The 26,346-nt window shown below is 42.4% G+C and overlaps 1 protein-coding gene and 3 pseudogenes across 2 annotated transcripts in view; 3 read left to right on the top strand and 1 right to left on the bottom strand.

Moving 5' to 3' along the window:
- LOC110198831 (UDP-glucuronosyltransferase 1A1-like) overlaps nucleotides 1-26,346 on the top strand; it is a 148,026-nt gene that overhangs the window by 29,751 nt on the left and 91,929 nt on the right. The window lies entirely within an intron of this gene.
- On the top strand, nucleotides 1,210-2,499 carry LOC110198835 (vacuole membrane protein 1 pseudogene; annotated as a pseudogene).
- On the top strand, nucleotides 9,083-10,209 carry LOC144457454 (UDP-glucuronosyltransferase 1A6 pseudogene; annotated as a pseudogene).
- LOC110198830 (alpha-(1,6)-fucosyltransferase-like) lies at nucleotides 17,046-19,019 on the bottom strand (annotated as a pseudogene).

The raw sequence follows: 26,346 nt of genomic DNA, 5'->3' as shown, positions 1-26,346 counted from the left end.
AATAGGTCTTCAAAAGTAGAACAGGTCCTGGGCCTGGGCTCCGGCTTCTGCTCGCTGTTTCTGCTGCTCAGCTTCTGCTCCTTGACTCTTGCACTGCTCTGAAGTTCACAACTTAAAACAGCTTCAGGGCAAATCAGCTTGCAGTCTTCTTTTCTTCTTCATTCCCCTACTCTTCTCTCCAGGGCCAGCTCTCAATAGAACTCTGCTCTTGACTCCTGTGGCAATGCAGGCAATGCACATGCCTTGGCCGCAGGTGTGCTTCTGCCCTCTTGCCTTTGCACTGCTTTGCAAGTGCCCTGGTCCTTCCCACGTGTTTCTGCCTGCCTGTGTAGTTCAGCTCTTTGAACCCTGGGGGAATGCCCCAGTCCTGGTTATTTTCAGGTGGGCAAACATCCAGGCTGGGGGTGGGGATGGCTCTGGTCCTAATTAGAAAAGAATTCTTAGGAGCAGCTAGGTGGTCCAGTGGATGGTGCTCAGACCTTGGAGTCAGGAGGACCAGAATTCAAATCCAGTCTCAGACCAGATACTTGACACTTACTAGCTGTGTGACCCTGAGCGAGCCACCCAACCCTGATTGCCTCACCAAAAAGGGGGGAAAAAATTCTTAACTTGCAAACTGAGTTATTTTAAATATATACACATCAATATCTATATTTCATATAATAAAATACTATGTATTTTATTCTATGCATTTCAAATATTCAGATAAGGTATCTCAATACAAAAAATAGGAACTTGGGGTGTGTAGTGTTGTCGAGGGTTAGAGGTTTAGGGGTGCTGGACCCCAAAATCATAACAGCCAGGTCCTGCCCAAGTGAATTTGACCCAAGCCTTCTTTCAGGCAAAGACAAGATTTATTAAAGATCCACCATATGGGCCAGACTCTTCAGGAATCTAAGCATTTGTGTCACTAATGCAAGTGGGCCAGATTTTAAGAATCTGTTGACATAATTGAAATCTAAAATATGCCACATCTAAATTGGTTTATGAAAGGCTGAGCAACATAACATCTAAAGTCCTGTCTAACTCCTCTGGTTTTTTACTTGTATGATTGCTGAGTGGCCAGTAGCAGAAAGCTTTATGAAAGAGGTATAAATTCCCTTTCCAGTATTCAGGGATGTGAACTTTCTAACACACAGCCTGGAACTTCCTAAGCTGTTGTGATTGTGTTGTCTTTCAAGGCACAACTGCAAGTGGAGCAGTGTCCTGGTTGGGTTCACCATTCGTTTATGCACCATCATCTCAGAAGTTAGGCTGGAAGCCTGCATGTGGAGAGTTGGCACAGCCATTGGAGAGCAGCCCCTTTAGTTCATGGCCAAGGCAGGGTGGCTGTCAGGTGTTGAACCTGATGAAGAGGCATCCCAGGAATTTGAAGAGATGCTGTAGCATGCAGATTCTCCACAAGACTTTGCATTTCAGCCTAAGTTAGCAGGTCAGAACATGGTACAGAGGGGTTTGCTTTTTGGGAATTTTGTACTGCACTTCAATTCCACACCTGCTGTTTGATTTGGCAGGAATGACATGTGGATACTTCTTGTTCCCTTTTAGACTTTCTTTGGTGCAACCCTTTCTGGAAAAGCAGTGGTTAAGATGCACACCCAGATGCTCTTCATTATTATAACTTTCAACAAACACATAGTAGAACAGCTCTGGCTCTCACTGGGGGCTGTCCTCAGCCTAGGTGCTTCTCTGCAGAAACCTTTCCAAGAAATGGAGGCTCAGCAGCAGAAGCTTCACCAGAAGACAAAAGAGGGTGTGACACAAGGAGAAAACTGGTTTTCCTGGGTGTTTGAAACTCTAGTTATGATCACAGGTATGCTCCTTCATCTTATCCATCATCGCTGCCATGGCACAAAGCTTTGCCCAATGAATCTAGCAGCAAATGTACTCGGAGAGGGAAAAAAATGAGGCTGATATGTAATTTAACATGCTCGTTCACAGAAACTAGAATGATGGGATCTACCTAACTTGACAGTATTGTAAGCAGGGAGATGAAAAAAATCAACCCTTTTGGAGGTGAGGGGAAGAAAAACTTTGTTTTTGAAAGCACTTAGTTCATACTTTTCATTGACAGACTTGTATGGAAAGGAAAGATATAAAGTCTCTTCTTCATGCAGTCTAAGTTAGGTTTCCTGAGTTGGATGGCATGTGCCATTTAATGTCATTTTCAGTTACTTCCAAAATTAATGCACAACATTACAACTAAAGACTTCAAGCCACCTCCCTCACCAAAAAGCCCTTCTCATCAAGTGCATCAAGCTCATTTGGCTCAGCATAAGTGGGCGCTTTCTTTTTCTAAATCATCAAAATACAAATAAATGATAATAGATTGGATAAGAGCCTTCCATATTTCTCATGGTGATATTTAATAGTCTACCCTGCCCAGCCTTCTTTCCTCAACCACCCAGAACAAAAGGTCATCCTATAATGCATTGCACACCTCTGGGCTGCCTTTTACATTTTAAGACAGTGTGAGCAAAATCTGGCTGGTGCCTCAAAATTAGCTGGCACCCACTTTTCATTCTCTATATTTAGAATGAAGTCACACACACAAACTTTATGAAGTCATCTCTGATCATTCAGTATAAAACAAGAAGTCGATGGAGGGCACGTTGGGGGGTAATGTGGCAAGGAGGATGTGGAGCCAGGTTGTCAAGGGTTTTAAATGCTAACAAAGGAGTTTCCATTGCTTTCTAGAGGCCAGAGGAGCAGCAGAAGGTATTCTAACTACCTAAGGCTTTAAGGGGAGGGGAGAGTGGGAAAGGAGGAGGTCTAATCCTGCCAGATCTCAGACTTTATGATAAAGTTTTAATCATCAAGATGATTTGGTACTGAGGTCTCAAACTATATTATAAAGCAGTAATTACCAAAATAAGCTGGTACTGGCTAAGAAATAGAGTGGTGGATCAGTAGAACAGATTAGGTACAAATTATGTCATAGTAAATGACCATAGAAATCTAGTCTGTGGTAAACCCAAAGGTCCAAGCTTTTGGAACAAAAACTCATTACTTGACAAAAACTACTTGGAAAAGTGTAGCACAGTATGGCAGAAACTAGGTGTAGACCAGCATCTCACACTATGTTTCAAGATAAGGTCAAAATGGGCACATGATTTACACATAAAGAGTGATGCCTTAAGTAAATTAAGAGAGCATAGAATACTTTATTTGTCAGATCTATGGATAAGGGAAGAATTTAGGATCAAAGAAAATATAGAGAACATTACCGAATGTGAAGTAGATACTTTTTATTTTATAAAATTTTAAAAAGTTGCACAAACAAAACAAATGCACTCAAAGTTAAAAAGAAATCAGAAAACTGGGACGTTTTGCAACAAGGCCTCATTTCTCAAATATACAGAGAACTGAGTCAAATTTATAAAAATAAAAGTCCTGCCCCAATTGATAAATGGTCAAAGGATGTGAACAGGCAATTTTCAGAAAAGGAAATCGAAGATATCAATAGTCATATAAAAAATGTTCTAAATTACTATTGATTAGGAAATGCAGATTAATACAAATCTGCTGTACCAACTCACACCTATCAGATTGGCTAATATGACAAAAAGGGGGAAATGATAAATGTTGGTGGGGCTGTGAAAAACTGAGGATGGGAATGGAAAACTGAGACACTAATGCTCTGTTGGTGGAGTTGTGAACTGATCCAACCGTTCTGGAGAGCAATTTAGAACTATGCCCAAGGGGCTATAAAACTGTGCACACCCTTTGATCCAGCAATACCACTGCTGGATCTATATCCCCAAAACAACAAAAAGGCAGGGGGGTGGGGAGGGAAAGACCTAGTTGTACCAAAACATTTATAGCAGCTCTTTTTGTGGTGACTAAGGATTGAAATTTGAGGGGATGCCCATAAGTCGGGCAATGATTAGACGAGTTGCGGTTTCTGGTTGTGATGGAATATTACTGTGCTATAAGAAATAACAAGCAGGTGATATCAGAAAAACTGGAAAGACTTGCATGAACCGATGTAAAGTGAAGTAAGCAGAACCAGGAGAACACTGTACTTAGTAACAGCAATACTGTACGATGAAGAACTGTGAATGACTAAGCTATTTTCAGCAGTGCAATGATCCAAGACATTCCCGAAGGACTAATGATGAAGCATACTCTCCACTTCTAGAGAAAAAAAACACTGATATTGTTTGAATACAGCCTGAAGCATACTATTTTTCACTTTCTTTTCCTTTTTTTCTCTTATTTAGTTCTTGTATGAAATGACTAATATAGAAATATTTGACGTGATTACACATGTATAAACTACATCTGACAGCCTACTGTCTTGGGAGGTAGAGAGGGAGGGAGGGATAGAATTTAGAACTGAAAAGTGAAAAAACAAATGTTAAAAAACTGTTTTAACATGTAAATGGGGGAAAATTTTATATATATATATATATATATATATATACATGTTAAATATTTTTTATTGATATTCAATTTAACAACTATTCAAAAACAAATTCTGAAATACCTCAGCAAAAGGATTATCCTTGTTAAATGGAAAAATGGTGTATAGGACTTAAACTTTTTTAAAAAATTAGGCTATGCACTCCATTTATTTAGTCTCAGAGAAATGAAGTTTCTCACATGTTAATTTTCTGGATAATTGAAGTTCACCATGTAAAGTATTGACTTAAAAAAACTTTAAACATTTTAGATAGAAGTCTTTTTATAACTGTTCCCTGTATTTCCCAAACCTCTTGAACAGAGTATACTTAGGGCAAAAGTGATGAACAATCATTTATTAGTACCAGGACTCAAGGAATAATATCAGCACAGTCATTGAGGTTTGCAGGTTTATTTATCTTTAATTAAATGATAATGCTTTTTTTCCCAGTTATTCTGCCTGCTTTTTATATTATCCATGGTATGCTTTGTTGTCCCTTCTTCTGGCTATCAATGCTTCTACCAAAAGGAGCCCCTTTATAACCAGGGTGATTATAACTGTGTCCCAATGGGTTTTAGTGACAGTATGAGGAGTTTTCCAATGAGTAAAAAGCATGAGTCTTATGGTTCTTATGGAACCTGTTTTGGCTGCTCAAAGGCCTCTTTTCTTTCTTTTCTGTTTTTTGTTTTCTTTTGCTTGTTTGTTTCACTTACTGCCAGGTTCTTGGTGGTGTTCTGGATAGTTGAGGTTGCGACATAGGCTGCCTCGGAATAAGTGAGTTATTACTGTATCCACACGAGCAAAGCAATGTTAGTATGGACTGTTGGCCAGGCTGTGAAAGTGTCCTCATTACATAGAAGAGGACATCGTCATGGCATTCATTAAACTGAGATTGTGTGCCCATAAAGTCTGTCAGACGATGTTGGGCTAGTACCAATAGGACCTTCTCCTGGCTTCTTGGCTGGTTTCTCTTCCTGAGCAGCAAGAGTCGATGCAGGTTCCCAAGCTGCTGCAGCTGGCATTGAAGGCTCAGATGTGGGTGGAGGGCTGGGAGCCAAGGCCGGGGAAGAGACAGGGCTTGAGCTGCAGATCTGCTGTGGATGAACTAACTGTAGTAGTGGGAGCGGGATCATATGGTTGAGTTGTCCATGGTGACGGTGTGGAAGTGGCTGCTGCCTTGGGTTTTGTCACCATAACCACCACAAAGTTCTTCTCATCAATTGTGGATTCCGGGAGAGCAGTATCACCGTTGAGGATTTTGCCTGAATAAATTCATTTTTGGCCTGCTACTGGAAAGGCATCCTTTCTCTCTTTCGATTCAGCCTTCTCTTTCAGTGGCTTCATGGTTTCCTCAGGATTGATGGAGATCTTGAAGGTCAGTTGTTGGAGGGTCTTCAGAGTGTTCTGCATGGTGCCGTCACTGCTGCCCCAGATGCCAGGGTTGCTCTGGGCTTGGTTGGTCTCTCGGGCCTGCTAAGAGGGAAGTCGAGGTGGCTGGTGGGCTTGGTCACATTCATCCTGTGAGGCAGCCTTTCCCATCGGGCCTGGGCTGCTGCCACCCCCGCAATCACCTTTTCTCTCCATCATGGGGCCAGTGGGGAGTCTGTCCTCACAAGCTGTGGACAGGTCTGGGAGGCAGGCAGTGAAGCCACTGGTTCATGAGGGACTGGGCACCACCACTGTGACTCGCTTCAACATCCCCCCTCCCCCTCTCACACACACACACACACACACACACACACACACACACACATATATATGACAGGTCAGAAAACATCGTATCATTGTTTATAACGTATCTTTGAGAAGACTCATTGAAGGGTACCAGAAATAAAATAAAATAAGATGCCTGGGTAACCCACACACACACACACACACACACACACACACACACACACACACACACACACACACAAAGATGATTTGGTGGTGGTTTTAAAAATTGAGAAATCCATCAGCAGAAGAAATTAGGTACATGGCAAACAGAAGAAAATGAACCCAGGAGCCCTGTGTTTGATAAACCCCAAATCCTCAGCTATTGGTGTAAAGACTCACTCTTCTACTGGAAAAACTGGGAATCAGTCTGGCAAAAAATTAGGTGTAGACCAACACTTCACATCATATACAAAAGTAAGCTCCAAATGCATACGTGACAAATATGAAAGATCGTATCACAAAACAATGAAAGATTTGCAAAGCACTTTATATCCTCTATTTCGTTGGATTATTATGAGGTTAGTAGAGGAAGTATCCCATTTTATAGATGAGAAAACTAACTATAGGAGAAGATGAGTGACTTTCTGGGGGTTATGCAGCTAGAGTATGTTGAAGGTAGGATTTGAAGCCAGGTCTTTCTAACTACAAGCACAGGCCCCTATGCATGACTCCATGCTATTAAAAGTGTGTGTGCATGTATAATAAATAGTCAGTCAGTAAGTCAACAATCATTGTTAAGCATCCACTATGAACCAAGCACTGTGCTAAATTCTAAGGATACAAAGAAAGACAAAATACAGGCTCTGCCCTCAAGGACTCCACAGTTTAGTAGAGGAGACAAGTTGCCAACAGCCATGTACAAACAATACACAAAATAAATTAGAGATAAGGGACAGAAGAACAGGCAGAGAAATTAAACAGGACCAGGAAAAGCTTCATGCAGAAGATAAAAGGTTATCTCAGGCTTGAAGGATGCCAGAGATACAACATAGAAAGGAGGAGGAAAAGAATGCCAAGCATGAGGCATGGCCACTGGAAAAGCCCAGAGTGTCCAGATGGAACAGCAAGGTGACTGTATTTCAGTATCGTACAGTGTGTGGAGTGGTGCAAAATGTGAGAAGACTGTACAGTTAGGAAGGGTGCAGGTTGGGAAGGGATTTGAATGCTAAACAAGTATTTTAAATTTTATCCTGGAGGTGATAGGAAGCGATTGGAGCTCACTGAGTAGGCCAGGGCAAGGGGTTAACATAGTCAGACCTATGCTTATAGAAAATAACTTTGTCAGCTGAATGAAGGGTAAATTGAAGTGGGGAGAGACTTGAGTCAGGGAGATCAAATAATGATAATTATAATAGCCAGCACTGATATAGTGCTTTAAGGTTTGCAAAGCATTTTTAAAATATGTGATTTGATCCTCACAACTACTTTGGCAGGAAAGTACAGGTGGTGAAACTAAGGCAGACAGCAGATAAATGACTTGCCCAGGGACACATGGCTAGTAAATGTCCATGGCCTGATTTGAACTTGGATGTTCCTGACTCCTGGTGCAGTGCACTATCCTTCATCCCACCTAGATGCCTCTGTAATAAAAAGTCATTTGATAGTCCTGGTGAGAGGTGATGGTGATGAGGGTCTGAACTAGGTGGTGGATACATGAGGAGAGAAGGAGCACAGCTGAAGAGCTGTGTGACGTGAGACAAGTAACTGAACTTCTCAGAGCCTTGATCTCTGCATTTGTCTAATGCCTGTCCAGCTGTGTGCCAGAATTATTATTTAAGCCTGGGGTTGGGGGTGGGGGGGGGGTTGATACCAAGCCATGATTACTCCAGAGCTGTTTGTGGAGAGAAGTCAGGGGCTTCCTAGGCTTCCCCAGTCTCTCTCTCTCCTTCTCTGTAAAGTGAACACAGGGGAATCTGAGGTCCCATCCTGCTCTCCATCTAGAACCCAATGATGCCATGATGCCACAACAATCTGTCCCTCAGGAGTCTTCACCCATTAGTCTCAGTCCTACCTTTTGGACACCCATGGATGGACTCTAGAAGCCTCTGTCACATGGCAGCTCCTCAGATCTTTGATGACAGATACCCTGTCCTACCCTTCTGAGGGGAGTGGGAGGAGCTATCAGGCAGGGTGGCCAAATGGGCTGCTTGTTTCAGCCTCTGGTCCTCCCTTTCCCTCCTCCAAGACTTGTCTTCACCTGGATAAGAGCTCCCTTTCATTCAGAGTTTCCTCCCCCTCTGTGACATGGTTTTTTGATTCTTTAGGATGCTGTTCACCAACCCCTGGAGCTGGAGTTCTTCACTCTTTTTGAGTCCTGGCTCTCTTAGGTAACAGTCTGGGGAAGTCTATGGAGCCCTCCCTTCTCAAAATCTTATTCTGAAGTGTGTGAAACAAAATACCAAGCAGTAAAATACAAAGGAAGTGAAATGTATTGAAATACCAGTATCAAAAATACTGAAAAAAACAAGTTAAAAGACCCCAGGGTAAGAACCTTCTCAAGACCCATCCCAATTTATCAAGAACTGGCCATGATACTGCAGAACATGGTCTGATCAAGGCAACAGAAAAGGAGGCTCTTAGCTTCCTCCAACTGCAGCTGCATGCTTTGCCTCTGCTTCCCATTGTTGACACTCATTGAGTTTGAAGTCCACTAAGATCACCAGGCCCCTTTTTAATCCAAATCTCTTCTAAGTTGTACTCATGCAGCTTATTTTTCAGACCAAGGATTATAAGACTTTAGATTGATATCTCTTGATTTTATATTTTTAAATTAGACTGACCATTCTTTCAGCCCATGGAAGTGTGTTTGAATTTGGTTGTTATCCAACATATTAACCACCTCACCTGGTTTTAAGTCCATTGCAAACTTGTCCATCGTTACCCATAAAGAGATTGCATGAGGTAAGGCTGAGGATAGAGCCCCGTGACTTAGCATTGGAAACCCTCCCAGAGGTGAAGGCTGATCTACTGCCTATGTGGCTGCTGAAATGAGGCAGGTATCATTTCAGGCAAGGACCATGTTTACAACAAGGCTTTGCATGCCCAGTCAAAGGTAAATATTAATCTGTGGACTTAGGTCTGCTTGGAGAAAAAACTCCTCCAGAGCTTTGGGGAAAGAGAAGAGAGATTTTTCTTTATTTCCAACATGAAAGCTCACATTTTTCTCCCCTTCTATTGGGGAGTAGGAAGCCTTTTTTTCTTGAGTTTCTGGGGCATGGCTGAAAGTGAGAAACTCCTGGTTTTCCCTCAAGATGGAAGTCACTGGCTCAGCATGCGGGATGTGATTGAAGAGCTCAGTAAGAAGGGACATGAAATTGTAGTCCTAGTCCCTGAAGTCAATTTGCTCCTTAAAGAATCAAAATTCTACAAAAGAAAACTCTACCCAGTCTCCTACCCCCAGGCTGAACTGGACAACCGTTTCGAGGCATTTGGCCATAATCTCTTTGCAGAGAGATCTTTCCTGAATAAAGCCTGGGTTGAGTACTGGAATGTCCGGCTTATCATCGACATGTTCTTCCTCAACTGTGACAGCCTGCTGAAGGACCCTGAGACCATCAGATACCTCGAAGAAAGCCAATTTGATGCCCTCTTCACAGACCCTGCCTTGCCATGTGGGATGATCCTGGCCGAGCATCTCTCCATTACTTCTGTATACTTTTTCCGAGGCTTTCCCTGTGCTTTGGAGCATACGATGAGCAGGACCCCCAACCCCGTATCTACCATCCCCAGATGCTATACTGCCTTTTCTCACCAGATGACCTTCTATCAGAGAGTAATCAACTTCCTGGTGAATTATTTAGAGACCCTCCTCTTCAAGGACTTGTACACAAAATACCTAGACATTGCTGCAGACTTCCTAAAGAAAGAGGTGACCCTGTCAAGCCTCTATGGACAAGGATCCATTTGGCTGTTGAGATATGATTTTGTGTTTGAGTATCCCCGGCCCATCATGCCCAACATGGCCTTCATTGGAGGAATAAACTGCAAACCAAGGGAAAGACTACCACAGGTTTGTGATTTTTGCTTTCTTGGGCTCTTCTATCTCTTAACTCTGCCTCGGACCTGGCCTGTGATGGATGTCTGGTCAATGTTTGCTGGCTGGAACTGAAATGCATTGAAATGAATTAGTAGATTGTGCCATTCCCCATCACTGATTCAACCAATCACACTGTTATTGTTCTGGACAGAAGAGATCTTGGTCCTCTAAATTTGTGCATGTCTGCTGACCCAGAGGACAGACTGACTGACTGTATTCTCATAGAGAAGAGGGCTGACATTTCCGACTAAGGGAACAACCAGGACATTCACTGAGTGGAGTTGGTAAGCAGGAAGGAGGGGAGGAAGGAAGAAAGGAAGGATGGACGGAAGGAAGGAGTAGAATAACAAAGGGCCTGGACTTGAAGGCAGAGAACTAAGGTTCATATTCCAATCTCTGCTACATGCTAGCTGAGTGACCTGAGGAAGTCACATTTCCTTCCTGGTTCTCATTTTCCTTAGGTGCCAAATGAGGCACTTGGACTTGGTGGTCTCCAATGTCCCTCCTAACCCTCCTTAGGGCTATTCTGTTGGGATCTAGGACCTAGTTTCTAATCCCAGCTCTGATCCTTTCTGAGTGGCCCTGGGTAAGTCATTTCTCTCCAGGCCTCAGTTTCCTCATCTACATAATGATGGGATTGGATTAGATTATTCATTCGAACTCTAGACAAATGATCTATAGGGGAAAGATTTGTATGAGAAGAACAGGAGACAAATTTGGGGCAAAACCGACCAATTTTCAAAGTTTAGAAGAGGAAAAATATCTTTTTTTATATATTTTTATTTCCTTGTTAAATAATTCCCAATTACATGTTAACGAGATTTTTAACATTCTTTTTCTGAAAATTTTACTTTCAAATTCTCTCCCTTCTTCTCACCCCTTGAGAAGTCAAGCAATATGATAGCAGCTATGCATGTGAAGTCACGGAAAAAGTATTTCCTTGTTAACCATCTTGCAAAAGAAAACCCATGAAAAAAAAAGAGAAAAAACAGTAAAAAAGAATGCTTCACTCAGCATTCAAAGTTCAAGATTAGAAAGAAATCTTCCAGCAGATCTAATGGAACTTCAGGCTTTTCAGATGAAGCCACTGAGAGCTGGAGACATTCAGTGACTTACCCAAGATCACAAAGTGTGTGGGGAACCATTTCCTGAGCTTCTGGCCAGGGCTCTCCCTGTCTATTATACTACTGTCACTATGGGGGAGGGGTGATGACAAGGTAGGAGACAGCAACATGGAAGTATTTATCATGGCACCACACGTGAGGAGGGGGTGGAGTGACCAGTCAGTAGTTTGTAGATTGCTCATTTATATAGTAGTATTTAGTAAATCTCTACTCTGTACAAGGCATTGTCTTGGGCTCTTGAGGTGATGCCAGGTCAAATCAGCAAGCATTTATTAAGTGCCTAATGTATGTCAGACCCTGTGCAAAGTGCTGGACGTGCAGAGAAAGACAAAAGGACAGTCCCTGCCCTCAAGGAGCTCACAGTCTAATGAGGGGATCAAGCATGGAAACACGCCCATACAAAAAGGCATCAACAGGAGAAAATGAAGAACATCGACAGATGGAAGGCAGTGACAGGAAGGGCTTCTTGTGGAAGTGAATACTCTACTGGAGACCTGAAGGAAGGCAGAGGAGGCAGGAGACAAGAGAGAAGGAGGAAGAGAATTCCAGTCATGGAGGGCAGGCAGCCAGGAAAATTGCCCAGAGTCCGGGGATGAATGGTCATATGGGCAGAAGAGCCAGGACACCAGTGTCACTGGGTCCCAGTGTAGGTGGGAGGGTCACTGGATCCAAATATATGTGTTGGGGCATGATGTATAAGAAAAATAGAAAGAGTAGAAATATAGGAGGGCGCTGGTGATGAAGGGCTTTGAATGTGGTGATAAGGGCCTGTAGCAGGGTTGTGGCATTGTCAGAGGTGAGGGGTGTATCCAAGACATCCTTCTGAGGTGGAATTGAGAGGATGTGGTGGCCAATTGGTAATCGGGGGTTAATAAGAGAATTAGAAGGTGAGGATGACACCTTGGTTTCCAGCCTGTGTGCTTGGGTTGGGGGGAGGAAATGGTGGGGCCCTGGACAATAAAGGTGAGTTTAAAAGTGTGAGTTTAGGGGAGAGTGAATTACTTCCATTTTGGACATTGTGAGTTGAAGCTGCATCTTTGACATCCAGGTCAATGTGTTTGACCATGTGACACTGGAGGTCTACAGAGACTGTGGATATAAAAGGAAAAGAAACATGTTCCTATATTCAACATAAAATGGATCTTAGTGATTAGGGATATGAAGCCCAAAGAAATGTGATTCCCTGCATTTAAGGAGTTGGTCATCCTATACCTGCCATTGTGGTGTGGAAATCTGGTTGGTGGGACGCCAGGGGAGGTGGTTCTGTTCATGGAAGCAGGAGAGAGAAGACTGTATTTGATGCTCTGTGGGGTCTGTGCCACACCTTCCCTCCACTAGCCCAGACTGCACTCTTCCTTACTTGCTCATCCAGAATGGTTCTTGCCCATGTCTTCCTAGAAATACTGCTGCTGTCTAACTGAATCAAGGCCTTTTTATTTTTTTATTTTTTATTTTTTGGCAATTGGTGTTAAATGACTTGCCCAGGGTCACACAGCTAGTAAGTGTCAAGTGTTTGGTCTGAGGCCAGATTTGAACTCGGGTTCTCCTGACTTCAAGGCTGGTGGTCTATCCACTGCACCACCTTGCTGCTCCCAGTCAAGGCCTTTCTTTAGGTCTACTAATATTTCAGGAGTACCAGAAAAGTATGTAGGCTCTCCATTGGTGTTTGATTAGGGTTTCTCATCAGAAGAGTGCCCCACAATTCCTGGATGATGTCGTTCTGGGCCCACAATTCCTGGATGATCTCCTTCTGCCTCCTCTTGCCCATTGATACTCATCAGTAATATGTTGACAGACAGATAGGTTGCCAAATGAAATATTTTGGTCAGAAGGAAGATAAATCAAATATGACAGACATTGACATTGCTTTTAATGATTAATGTAGGAAGTCAATCATATAAGTGAACAGGCAAAAGTTCATTCTCTCCTCAAAGTACCTTTTGCCTTATAAAATGTAGTGCTTTCATGACCAGGCAAAGGTAAGGCACAGAGTTATCAAGACAGGGACCAGAGCAGGCTTTCCAGATCCTGCTCACTTTCAGGGCTTCTGGACTTTGCAGAGATGGCCACAGGGCTGCAACCTTGGCCCCAGGCTCTGGTGGGGCTGGCTTTCTGTGCTGCCTGCCTCAGTTTTGCCAAAGGGGGAAAGCTACTGGTGATCCCCATGGATGGCAGCCACTGGCTCAGCATGCGTGAAGTGGTCCAGCAGCTCAGTCTGAGAGGCCATGAGAGTGTGGTCCTGGCACCAGAGCTGTCCACGCGCATCAGGGAAGGACAGTACTATGCTTTGAGGACCTTTCCAGTCACTTTCAGCAAGGACCATTTTCATGAGTTAACTGAGTCTCATTTCCAATGGTCGTTTGACCAGAAACCTCTTCTGAAGAGATTCTTTGACATTGCTGTACTCTTTAAGATAGTGAGTGATATGTACTTTAGCTTCTGTGTGGACCTAGTCCACAACAAGGAACTGATGAAGTCCCTAGAAGAGGCTCACTATGATGCTGTTTTAAATGATCCTGTTACTCCTTGTGGAGCCCTGGTGGCACAGTATCTGTCCATTCCAGCTGTTTATTTCTTGAGAGGAGTCCCCTGTGGTTTAGATATTGAAAGCACTCAGTGCCCTGAACCATCTTCCTATGTCCCCAAATTTGCAACAGAAAACACTGACCGGATGACATTCCTACAGCGAGTCAAGAACATTCTGTATCCTTTGCCCCAGAAGATGGTGTGCCAAGTCTACCAGAAACCCTATGAAGTCCTGGCTTCAAAACTTCTTCAGAGAGACATGAGTATAGTGGATATTCTGAGCTATGGATCTGTGTGGCTTCTAAGGACAGATTTTGTGATGAATTACCCTAAACCGATCATGCCAAACATGGTCTTCATTGGGGGCATCAACTGTGCCAGTGCAAAGCAGCTCTCTCAGGTTGGTACGTGATACCTTAGCCCACATTGCAGGTGCCACTGAGCAGGTTAAGTAGAGCCTCTTGTTTCTAATTAGTCCCCAAACTTTTGGTGACACAGAGTGTGCCCAGAAAAGATTGCCTTAGATGTTTTCTTGTGGCAGTTTCTTAATTAGGTAGAACCGTGGGGTTGGCTTGAGGCAGAAGGATGTGTCTGAGTGCTTTTGTTTAAAAATTGCTTTTGCCATGATTTCTTTGTGTTCTCATTACCCCTGCTTCTCTGGTGTTTCGGGTCCATAGGAATCAGGAGACCTGACTCTTCCACTGACCAATATGTTGTCATGGGGAAAGGGGTCTGCCTTCTTTGCAGTTTATTTTCCTCTTTAGTCCAATAAGGGAGACATAGCACACAGGCTTGGGCTTCTTAAATGAGTCTTTGGGTCCTTGGTTATAGCCTCAGAGGCTCATAGACACACCTCAGAGACCTTCTAGTCCCTCCCCTTATTTTACATATGGTGAGAGACAACCTGGTTTGGTGGATAGAACACTGGAGTTGAAGTCAGGAACAGTTGGATTCAAACATTTTCTCTCTGTGTGTGATGCTTGGAAAGCCAGTAACTGGGCAGAGATGCCCACTCTCTAGGCATTAGTTTCATCATCTGTAAAATGATCACGGACTCAGTGACTTCTAAGGTCTCTTCAATTTCTAAAGCTATGAGCCTATAGAACTGAGGGCAGCTAGATAGCAGAGTGGACAGAGTACCATGTAATGGGAACCTTGACTAGGTTGGAGGCTCTGGGATTGGAGAAAAGCTAAGGAATATGACAGACGAAATGAACATTGACTCAATTAGACATAGGAAGTGACAGGAGACAGGGGTTGAAGGAGAGGAAAGACACAACTCCACATTTTGAATCCAGGTGACTCAAAGGCTGCAGTTGCCACAAACAGAAATGGAATGGTTTGGGTGAAGAGGAGTGGGAAGTTGGGGAAAATACACTGATTTGTGTTTCAATTACAAATCTCAATTCAATTCAATAAACACTTCTGGAGAAATGATTTAAGAAGAAAGGCAATGTGGTGTAGATGATAGAGAGATGGCCTTGGAGTGAGGAGGGTGAGGGTTCAAGTTGTCCTCTGCCCCAAAGGATTGCACATCAGGGACTCTTTCTGACCAAAAATACAAAAGTGTTCATTGGAACAGATGGGAAGAGTAGGAGACACTTGGCTTCTATGACCACATGATATTCTCTTTATTATACGTGGGCAGGTCTGATCTGACACACACTATAGACTTCGGGAGGCCTGGGAGATAGTGGCAAACATCTCGCGGACAGAAGGAAATGATTAGCCAAGGGACATCTTATCATTCCATGACCTTGATGAAAGGTTGCTTTTTTGTTGTAGTAGTTTTATAATCAGTATTCCAGAGTTCTTTGGGGTGGGAATTTGCTCCATCCAAATAGTTAACAACTTGTTCTTCACTCTTGGCCTAAATAACTGTTCCAGGCACTGAGCCATTATTAACTGCATGCTACATGACAGGCACTCTGCTGTGCTCCAGGACACACAAAGAGGCAAAAATCACCTCTGCCCTTTAGAGCTGACACTCTAATGGGATGAGACAGCGAGCAAATAATGAGGCACATTCCAGGTGGATGCAACTGATGGAAGTTAATGGGAGAGAGGAAGGATTCATAGCTAGGGAGCAGAGGAAAGCCTCCTGAAGTGGGTGAAATGTAACTGAGACCTGAGGGATGCCAGGAAAACCAAGGTTCTAACAGAGATACCTGCTGCAGGAATAGTGATGAAGACTGTGCTCTGTGCTATTGCATCAGCTGTTGGGGAGGGAGGCCATCCACTGAAGACAGGGGCACTGAGGTCCTTGACTCATGAAAACTAATGTAGAATACTCTTCATTCAGAAAGGCATGTGGTGGTCATTATTCCCAAGAGTTTGTCTCATAATCTTGTTGGATAAACACTTTCCAAGTAGCATTTCCTAGCAAACCCCCTTCATGGTTCTTCCATCTACTTCTTTTTTTTTGTTTTTTGTTTTTTGGGGGGTTTTTTGCTGAGCAACTTTATATTAAGCACATAGGCAAATTTAGCTTTGCTTCTCAGAACAGAATGATTGTATTCAGGGACCATACAGGAACGTCTACTTGATCCCTGAAGATTTCTCAGGAGAAACAGAAAGTCAGAGAAACTGAAGTTAGGCATGAGGAAAAAGCTACAAAACTCCTCCCCTTTCTCCTTTTATCATCATCTTCCATTTTACTGTATGTTTTCATTACAATGTTGATTGCCAGTTCTCTCACTGACCGGAAATAGGAAAAAAAAATTACAAAACTTTCGTTTTTTAAATTTATTTTTTGTTATCAAAGACAAGGTCCAGAAACATTAAGTACTGAGGAATTTGGTCATGACATTGTTTTAGAAAAGTTCCTAATGGAGGGTGAATAGTTTATCTTCAGATGTATCCTTCATTTATTAATGATGAGGTGATGAATCAATGCAATTACCTTAAAAAAAATTGAAGAAAAGAACATCTAATTGTCATTCTCAATCTGTTGGTTGAAGCGGATTTGGTGGTCATGGCACCACCAGTCATTAAGAACCAATTCTTCCCCCACTAAGATAAGTGGAGTTCGGTTCTTCTGAACAGGTCTGAACAGATCTCTCAAATATAGGCACCATGTTTGAAATCTCACACATATGCAATATGTTCATGTCACTCAAATTACATAATGTGGCAGTGTTAAAAAAAAATGTCAGAATTATAGTCAATTAATGACAGAGACAGTGTAGGCCAAATGCTCACTTGATGATGAATGGATGGAACCTTGAAAGAAGGGGCAAGGGAGAAAACAACTGTTTGCATGTGAGTAGGCTACTGGTCTGCGCACAGGGGCAAGTGCATCGTAACAAAATGTGTTCGTTAGGGAGGAATTCTAGTGATGGTTCATCCACTTGTTTTAAGCTGTTCATTCAGTCTCAGTCCTGAAGGCTCTTATTTGTTTAACTCTGGGTTAAAACATAAATTCAAAGTCTAGTTACTATGCTGTTTGGCTCAAACCAGGTGAACTGAATGAGTCTGTTCCATTCCCTTGCTTGCAAATTTATTTCTCAGCTTCTGGGTATGTGGGGTACTTGACTCTCTCTATTTTCTCCTTCACTTTATGGGAAGGGTACAAGCCTGTTCTCCCTAGTTTTCTATCAACACCTTTAGAATAGCCATCCCAGTGGTTTCCAGCCACGCCAATAACATCTCCAGGGTCCATGGGGATTTCATCAGCAGCTCGTGGTTGGTTAGGATAAATAGCAATCTGGTTGTGGTCATTCTTGCCCCCAAAATAATAAACGTCATCCAAAGAATGGAAGTAGGCAGAGGCATCTGGATGCAATGTCTGCACAATTTCATAAGCAACTCGACAGACCTGGGATGAAAATGTACAGACTAGGAAATCTGCCTGTGACAGAAAGCGTATATCCAAGATCACATCTCGTAGGGAATTTTCTGCATATCGATTGTGTAGTCCAGCTGACCGGGACATGGAGTTATCACTGATAAATTCATAATTTGGTTACTTACAGCATCATCCTTATAGGAACTGTCTCCTATGATGTTGTTTCTCCTAATGTGTTTTCACAGAACCAATGAAATCATGTTAGGTGGGGTAAGCTTGGATTTTGCCTCCTTCAATAAGGAAGGATCATCTGTGGCCAAATAAACTCTTTGTTTTGTCCACATACATTCTGTGTTCAAGAAGCTGGAAATGCTCTTCTATGTGCACTACATATTCCTCAATAGGATGGAACACACCTTCTGTCCCCACTTTGTCTGTACGTTAGACACAAACTCCCATAACTGGATGCTTGAAACCAAGCTTTTTGGTGCCCTCTTCCGTTTCCTTTTGTATCCAAGGCTGCGGATGAAGGCTGTCAACAATGGGAAGCTCTGCTACCTGAATGTTTGGGTCATTTATCTCACCTGTCCAACATCCAGCAGTAGTACCTGTTCAATCTGTTCATGTCTCACTTACAGGTCTAAATACAGTCTCGCATCCACCAGTAGCATAGCACTAGTTATGGGATTCCAAACTGAGAGTTCTCTGAGTGCCATACGCAATCACGAAGCAGCAGACAATAAGGTGGAGTTGACACCCATATCCACAGCCTTTGTTGATATTATATACCAGCTTCTTGGCTTGTCTGCAATCCTTGGGGTTCTGAAGACATGTTATTCTCCTCTGGACCAGCTCTGTCAGATCTTTGGCTTCTTTTTCCTGCCAATCACTTGCTCCATCTGCTTGACTGAGGTAGTACAGATCTGTCATTATTGACCTTTCCTGATTACCCAAATCAAATAGAAATTCATCCACATGTCTTTGCAGTTGATTCCCTTCTAAGTTTTTCAATTTCTTCAATTCACTCTGGAGAAAAAAAAAACAGAGCTCTTTAGCTCCATTTTCAATTCTCCTCCTCAGTAGTTTATGATCCTTCCCTAGACCTGCATCTCTGATTTGCTTCTTGTAATTTTCTATCTGTTCTTTGGCTTTTAAAAGCTGTTCTTCTAAAGCACATACCCTTCCTGCAGCTGGTCCCTGGTCCATGGGACCTTCTGGTATCCTGAGAGACTCTGCCATCTGCCTCAAGTCTTCATTCTGTTGTTTTAAGCGTTCAAGCTTTGCCAGTATCTTGGAGAGCTCTCTGCTACAGTGATCAGGATGATCATTGGCCCGTACCAAATGTCCACCAAAGTAAAACAACAAAGGCCCCCAAGCAAAGAGAATGAGCATAATCCAATGCCAGGAGCCAGTCCATGCCCTCATTTTCAGGTTCTCAACTCTCTCCATTTGCATCTAGAGCTCAAAGAGCTGCAAACAACATGGTGACTTGGACACTAGAGCAAAGGTGGATTGGTTGCCTTTTCTTTTTTTTATTTCAGCACATGATGTTTCAAACAAATTAGTATTAGTTGGGAGTTCTGGGGCAATTTCTTTCAGAAGTCCTTCCGGTGTTGTGAGTAGGAAGCTTTTGTTCCAGTCCTTGGATTTGACATTCTTCCTTTCCTTTGTAAGGAATATACTGCCACAACCACAAGATGTTTTCAGAAGAATGTGCTTCTGAGTCATTGAAATTATCAACTGTAAGCCAATTCATGGTGACATCTTGGAATTCTTATGAATTTTTCATTTCTGATCTGTCCATGTTCCATGGAGGCAGAGGAGGAGGGCTCCAGTGGCTCATCTCCAACCACCGCCCCCTCCGGCCATTGCTGCCCTGGGAAAGAGAGGTGGGAGTGGGACAGGTGGTAGTGGGGAGGCGGATGCTACTCTGGACACGGGGAGGAGAGTCTTCCATCTTCTTCTGAAGGCCCATTGAGTGATGTGCCTGAACCATGTGAAAGGCCACAGAGGCTGGAGGGTCATCAGAGTGAGATGAGTGTGTGTGTGTGTCTGTGTGTCTGTGTGTCTGTGTGTCTGTGTGTGTGAAGGTGAGAGAGTGGGGGACAGAAAGAGAGTATGTGAGAGAGTGGGGCAGGGGAGTGAACAACCATCCACATACGTAGTAACACATAAGCAATGTATTCTATGACATTATAAGAGTATCACAGTATAGTATAGATAACATATAATTATCACATATCAATTATGTTTATTGTATCATGGAATAAGAGAAAGAGAGCTAGATTGAGAGACAGGAGACCCGAGTTTGAATCTGCAATCTTCTTTGTCCTGGGTGCCTCAGCATCTCAGTCTGGAGAGCAGCTGGGAGGGCTAGGGCATGACAGTCCAGGAACTAAAGAACAAGGGGAAGGGGAGAGATTCATCTTCTCTTTTATTAACTCATTTTCACTTTTTTTTTTACTAAAGCCAATAATGTGACATGCCACATAGCTCATGCAATCAAACTTCCTTAGGTTCTGTTAGGAGAGGGAGAAGGTCCCAGACCAGGAGAGGGATGGTTCTGCTTTGTCCTGCCCTAGCAGACCACATCTGGGTACTTAGGTGGAGTTTTGAATGACATAGTTTCAGGAGGGCATTGGTCAGTCTCAAGATTTTCCAAAAAAAAAAGAGGTAGGTGATGAGAGCCTTGTGAGTGGAGAAAAGGCAAGAGATATGACAGATGATATGAACTTAGACTAAATAAGACATGGGAAGTGATAAGAAAATGTGGATGAAGAAAAGGAAAGACCCAACCCAAGGTTGTGAATCTTGGTGACTGCAAGGCTGAGGGTGCCATGAATAAAAATAAGAGGTTTGGGTGAAGAGGAGTGAGAAGTTGTGGAAAATACACTGAATTGTGTTTCAATTGCAATGCTAATTCAATTTAGCAAACATTTCTGGAGTAACAATTTAAGACAGAGAGACAGTGTGGCAGAGATGATAGAGGGGTGGCCATGGAGTGAGAAAAATGAGGGTCCAAGTGTTCCTCTGACCCAACGAACTACAAATCAGGGCCTGTTTCTGACCAGGAAGGCAGAAATGTTAGTATGAGCAGACAGGAAGGGTAGGAGACACTGGGGTTCTATGACCACATCATCTTCTCTTTGTGTTACATGAGCGGGTATGATCTGACACACTCTACAGACTTGGGAGAGCAGGTTACAAAGAGTTCTGAGGAAGGAGAGGGGGATCCCCTCCCTTAGGACCTTACAACTGGACATTAGATGGTTCAAGAGGCCTTGGGAGCTTCCAAGAATGAAACTCAGACAGAAAGCCAAAGAGGAAGCTGAGAAGGAAGAGAATCAGAGCAGAGCAGAAAATAGGAGAGAGATATCCGAGGAAGAAGGAGGGGACACCAGTGTCCAATGTGGCAGAGAAGTCAGGTCAACTGGGAACAGAAACCACATCCAAGGGGGATAAGTAAGGAGTGAGCAGGGAGGAAATGTCATCTGGTGCAGACCACTCATTAATAACAACGAAGCAGGAGAAAGTTGGAAAGAAGAATGGGCAGCCAAGCTGCTGGTCAAGTCCCTTCCACTCTCTCGGCCTCAATTTTCTATTGTGTAAAATGGCAAAATTGGATGAGATGACTTCTAAATCCCCTTCAACCTCAAAACTGGGGAGACTTGATCCTGATATACATGTGCTGTCAAGGCAGTTTTGCTCTGAGTGTGTTTTTTGGTCTAGGGGAGGAGAAATCAATCTGGAGGAAGAGAGAACAGTGGAGAGTGAAAGAACGATGTTGACATTTCTTTTAATGATTAATCTAAGGAAGTTCATCATGTATGTGAATAATCAAAAGTTCCAATTACCTTTTCCTTCATTAAATTTATTGCTTCCATGACTAGGCAAAGATAAGGCACAGAGTTATCAAGACAGGGAACAGAGCAGGCTTCACAGATCCTGCCACCCTCAGGGCTTCTGGACTTTGCAGAGATGGCCACAGGGTTCCAACCTTGGTCCTGGGCTATGGTGGCACTGGCTTTCAGTGCTGCTTGCCTGGGCTTTGCCAAAGCCGGGAAGCTGCTGGTGATCCCCATGGATGGCAGCCACTGGCTCACAATGCGTGAAGTGGTCCACGAGCTCACTCTGAGAGGCCATAAAACTGTGGTCCTAGCACCAGAGCTGTCCATGCACATCAGGGAAGGACAGTACTATACTTTGAGGACCTTTCCAGTCACTTTCACCAAAGACCTTTTCCAGACGATGATGCACAAAAATTCCCAGAAGGTGTTTGACCCAGAACCTTTGTTGAAGAGATTTCTCGATATGATTACAATCTTGAAGAATACCACTGACATGTACCTTAGCTTTTGTACGGACTTAGTCTATAACAAGGAACTGATGAAGTCCCTGGAAGAGGCCCACTATGATGCCATTTTAACTGATCCTGTTTTCCCCTGTGGAGCCATTGTAGCACAGTATCTGTCCATCCCAACTGTTTACTTCTTGTGAGGACTCCCCTGTGGTTTAGATGCTGAAAGCACTCAGTGCCCTTACCCATCTTCCTATGTTCCTGGATTGGGCACAGAAAACACAGACCAGATGACATTCCTACAGCGGGTAAAGATCATTCTATACCCTTTCTCCCAGAACATGTTGTGCCATATGTTATATTCACCATTTGAAAGACTGACTTCACAACTCCTTCATAGAGACATGAGTATAGTAGATGTCCTGAGCCATGGGTCTGTGTGGCTTGTGAGGACAGACTTTGTGATGGATTACCCTAACCCGATCATGCCAAACGTGGTCTCCATTGGGGGCATCAATTGTGCCAGTGCCCAGCAGTTCTCTCAAGTTGGTATGAGATACTTTAGCCCACCTTGCAGGTACTACTCTGTGGATTAATTAGAGCATCTTGCTTCTAAAAGCAAATGTGGCTACATTTTTAATTATTCCCCAAACTTTTGGTGACCCAGGGTGTGATGAGAAGAACATTGCCTTAGAAGTTTTGTTATATTTTCTGAATTAGGCAGAACTGTGGAGTTGGCTTCAGGCAGAAGGATATGTCTGAGTGCTGTTGCTTGCAAACACATTTTGCCATACTTTCTTTGTGTTCTTATTACCTCTAGTTCCCCAGTCTCCAGTCAGGTCCTTAAGAATCAGGAGACCCGGCTCTGCTACTCACCAGCTGTGTAGCCATGGGGAAAGGGGCCTGCCTTCTTTGCAGTTTATTTTCCTCTTTAGTCAAATAATGGAGACACAATACATGGACTTGGCCTTCTAAAAGGAGTCTTGGGTTCTTGGCCATAGGCTCACAGTCTCATAGGTTGAAGGGACCTCAGAGACCTTCCAGTCCCTCCTCTCATTTTACAAATGGTGAGAGGCAACCTGGTTTGGTGGATAGAACACTGGGCATGAAATTAGGAAGACTTGGATTCAAACATTTTCTCTCTGTGTGTGATACTTGCAAAGCCACTTACTGGACACAGATGCCAAGTCTTTGGCCATCAGATTCATCATCTGTAAAATGAGCCTAGATTCAGTGACTTTAAAGATCTCTTCAATTTCCAAATCTATGAGCCTATGGAATTGAAGGCAGCTAGGTAGCACAGTGGACAGACTGTCAGACCTGGATTCAGGAAGACTCATCTTACCAGCTGTGTGAATCTGGGCGAGTCACTGCACCCTGTTTGCCTCAGTATCCCCATCTGTAAAATGAGTTCAAGAAGGAAAAGGCAACAATCCATTTTCATTCCCAATAAAGCCCCAAATGTGGTCGTGAAGAATGAGACACAACTGAAAAATGACTGAATAACTATAACAACAAAATACAATTCAAGTTCAGGGAATTTAAATGATTTGCCACAACTCATGGAAGTAGGAAGCCTTAGAAGCAGGTGCTGCTTGATGAACATATATTTTCCTTTAAAAAATATATATATATATATATATACATATATATATACATACACATATTCCCTCAATTTTCTAAATCATCAAAATACAAATAAATGATAATAGATTGGATAAGAGCCTTCCATATTTCTCATGGTGATATTTAATAGTCTACCCTGCCCAGCCTTCTTTCCTCAACCACCCAGAACAAAAGGTCATCCTATAATGCATTGCACACCTCTGGGCTGCCTTTTACATTTTAAGACAGTGTGAGCAAAATCTGGCTGGTGCCTCAAAATTAGCTGGCACCCACTTTTCATTCTCTATATTTAGAATGAAGTCACACACACAACCTTTATGAAGTCATCTCTGATCATTCAGTATAAAACAAGAAGTCGATGGAGGGCACGTTGGGGGGTAATGTGGCAAGGAGGATGTGGAGCCAGGTTGTCAAGGGTTTTAAATGCTAACAAAGGAGTTTCCATTGCTTTCTAGAGGCCAGAGGAGCAGCAGAAGGTATTCTAACTACCTAAGGCTTTAAGGGGAGGGGAGAGTGGGAAAGGAGGAGGTCTAATCCTGCCAGATCTCAGACTTTATGATAAAGTTTTAATCATCAAGATGATTTGGTACTGAGGTCTCAAACTATATTATAAAGCAGTAATTACCAAAATAAGCTGGTACTGGCTAAGAAATAGAGTGGTGGATCAGTAGAACAGATTAGGTACAAATTATGTCATAGTAAATGACCATAGAAATCTAGTCTGTGGTAAACCCAAAGGTCCAAGCTTTTGGAACAAAAACTCATTACTTGACAAAAACTACTTGGAAAAGTGTAGCACAGTATGGCAGAAACTAGGTGTAGACCAGCATCTCACACTATGTTTCAAGATAAGGTCAAAATGGGCACATGATTTACACATAAAGAGTGATGCCTTAAGTAAATTAAGAGAGCATAGAATACTTTATTTGTCAGATCTATGGATAAGGGAAGAATTTAGGATCAAAGAAAATATAGAGAACATTACCGAATGTGAAGTAGATACTTTTATTTTATAAAATTTTAAAAAGTTGCACAAACAAAACAAATGCACTCAAAGTTAAAAAGAAATCAGAAAACTGGGACGTTTTGCAACAAGGCCTCATTTCTCAAATATACAGAGAACTGAGTCAAATTTATAAAAATAAAAGTCCTGCCCCAATTGATAAATGGTCAAAGGATGTGAACAGGCAATTTTCAGAAAAGGAAATCGAAGATATCAATAGTCATATAAAAAATGTTCTAAATTACTATTGATTAGGAAATGCAGATTAATACAAATCTGCTGTACCAACTCACACCTATCAGATTGGCTAATATGACAAAAAGGGGGAAATGATAAATGTTGGTGGGGCTGTGAAAAACTGAGGATGGGAATGGAAAACTGAGACACTAATGCTCTGTTGGTGGAGTTGTGAACTGATCCAACCGTTCTGGAGAGCAATTTAGAACTATGCCCAAGGGGCTATAAAACTGTGCACACCCTTTGATCCAGCAATACCACTGCTGGATCTATATCCCCAAAACAACAAAAAGGCAGGGGGGTGGGGAGGGAAAGACTAGTTGTACCAAAACATTTATAGCAGCTCTTTTTGTGGTGACTAAGGATTGAAATTTGAGGGGATGCCCATAAGTCGGGCAATGATTAGACGAGTTGCGGTTTCTGGTTGTGATGGAATATTACTGTGCTATAAGAAATAACAAGCAGGTGATATCAGAAAAACCTGGAAAGACTTGCATGAACCGATGTAAAGTGAAGTAAGCAGAACCAGGAGAACACTGTACTTAGTAACAGCAATACTGTACGATGAAGAACTGTGAATGACTAAGCTATTTTCAGCAGTGCAATGATCCAAGACATTCCCGAAGGACTAATGATGAAGCATACTCTCCACTTCTAGAGAAAAAAACACTGATATTGTTTGAATACAGCCTGAAGCATACTATTTTTCACTTTCTTTTCCTTTTTTTCTCTTATTTAGTTCTTGTATGAAATGACTAATATAGAAATATTTGACGTGATTACATATGTATAAACCACATCTGATAGCTTACTGTCTTGGGAGGAAGAGATGAAGGTAGGGACAGAATTTAGAACTCAAAAGTGAAAAAAAACAAATGTGAAAATTGTTTTAATGTGTAATTGGCGGAAAATAAAATAAATAAACAAAAAAGTGAGACTAGATCAAGAAATCATCAATAGGAAGATCAAAAGTCAGAAAAAATCTTAACAGTGCTTATAATGGATCTTAGAGAAAACTCATTAAAGGGCACTGGAAAGAAATAAGGTGCCTAGGCGGCCACAAAAAAGGATGATTTGGTACTGGTCTTTAAAAATTACGAAATCCATCAGCAGAAGAAATTAGATATATGACAAACAGAAGAAAATGAACCCAGTAGCCCTATGTTTGATAAACCCCAAATCCTCAGCTATTGGTGTAGGGACTCGTTATTCTACAAAAACTACTGGGAAAACTGGCAATCAGTCTGGCAAAAATTAGGTGTAGACCAACACTTTCTACCACATACCAAAATAAGCTCCAAATATACACGTGACAAATGTGAAAGATCCCATCATAAACAAATTAAAGGAATAGGGAAGAAATTGCCTGTCAGTTATATGATTAAGGGAAGAATTCAAAACCAAACAAGGGATAGAAAGGAGTATGCAAAAGAAAACAGATGATTTCAATTATATAAAATTAAAAGGTTTTTGCATCAACAAAACCATTGCAGCAAAAATTCAGAGGGAAACAGTTATTTGGGGGAAAAAATCATTGCAGCAAGTTTCTATGATACAGGTCTCATTTCTAAGATATATAAGGAACAGAT

Source organism: Phascolarctos cinereus, unplaced genomic scaffold (genome assembly GCF_003287225.1).
Source record: "Phascolarctos cinereus isolate Bilbo 61053 unplaced genomic scaffold, phaCin_HiC Scaffold_5;HRSCAF=322, whole genome shotgun sequence".
Lineage (NCBI taxonomy): Eukaryota > Metazoa > Chordata > Mammalia > Diprotodontia > Phascolarctidae > Phascolarctos > Phascolarctos cinereus.
Note: the sequence above shows the minus strand (reverse complement) of the source record. Positions and strands in the feature narration are given on the sequence as shown.